Below are 961 nucleotides of genomic sequence, written 5' to 3'. Positions count from 1 at the left end.
AAAAAAAAAAAAAGAATATACTAACATCTGTCAAAGGTTTGTCTCTCCAATCTGCTGTGTTCTCTGAGGCAAGGGACTTTGTTTTAGTAGTTCTTGAAACAAATGAAAGGATGTCATCAGAATTCACCCTGATAGTTGGCATGTAAAGGAAGGAATGGCCTACTGATAGATCTGTAAAAGCTCTTATAGAGTTTTTGGCACATAGTAGGTACTCAGCAAAGGTTAGGTTTTATCTTCTTTAGGTTTAATATTTTGGGGGGAGCAAATAATTCATTTTTATTTTAATGTTTTGCCTATCTGTGTGAGGGTGTCAGTTCTTGGAGTTATAGATGGTTGTGAGTTGCCATGTGGGGGCTGGGAATTGAACCCAGGTCCTCTGGAAGAGCATTCAGTGCTCCTAACCACTGAACCATCTCTTCAGCCCAACTGTTAGGTTTTAATAATGTGCATAGTTTGCATTCAGGCTTCTTTCCATATTGGTCAAATTCCCTGGAACTGTGGTTGTGAGCCACCTGACATGGGTGCTGGGAAGAGAACTTCCTCCTGAAGGAGACTACCATCTTGATGATTCCTTTTTTTTGGAGCCATCTCTCTAGCCCCTAGTTGTTTTCTTATTATAAGTTTATCATCATGGGTCCCTATTCTTATCTCCCAGGAACAGTGACTGAGCTTTTATTGTTCATTCTTGGAGCCCTGCACAGTCCATGGCTTTGGGTAGCTCTTTGGGACTTATTCAGAGTCTATTAGCTTCAGCAGTGGGGTGATACACAGTCAGCGTTCTCAGAGTTCCCAGGAACCTGTTGACTTTGCTCAAAGAGTGAACATAGAGGATTCTGGGGCCAGTTAGTTACTATATTGCTGGGTGATATGAGGATTCTTCTCCTGACAGTGTCCACATCTTGGTTCACATAGTGCCAGTGATATTGGCTCAAATGAGCCCCGATTGCTTGTTCTGGGGCTA

This window comes from Mus pahari, chromosome 5 (assembly GCF_900095145.1).
Source record: "Mus pahari chromosome 5, PAHARI_EIJ_v1.1, whole genome shotgun sequence".
Classification (NCBI taxonomy): Eukaryota; Metazoa; Chordata; class Mammalia; order Rodentia; family Muridae; genus Mus; species Mus pahari.
Note: the sequence above shows the minus strand (reverse complement) of the source record.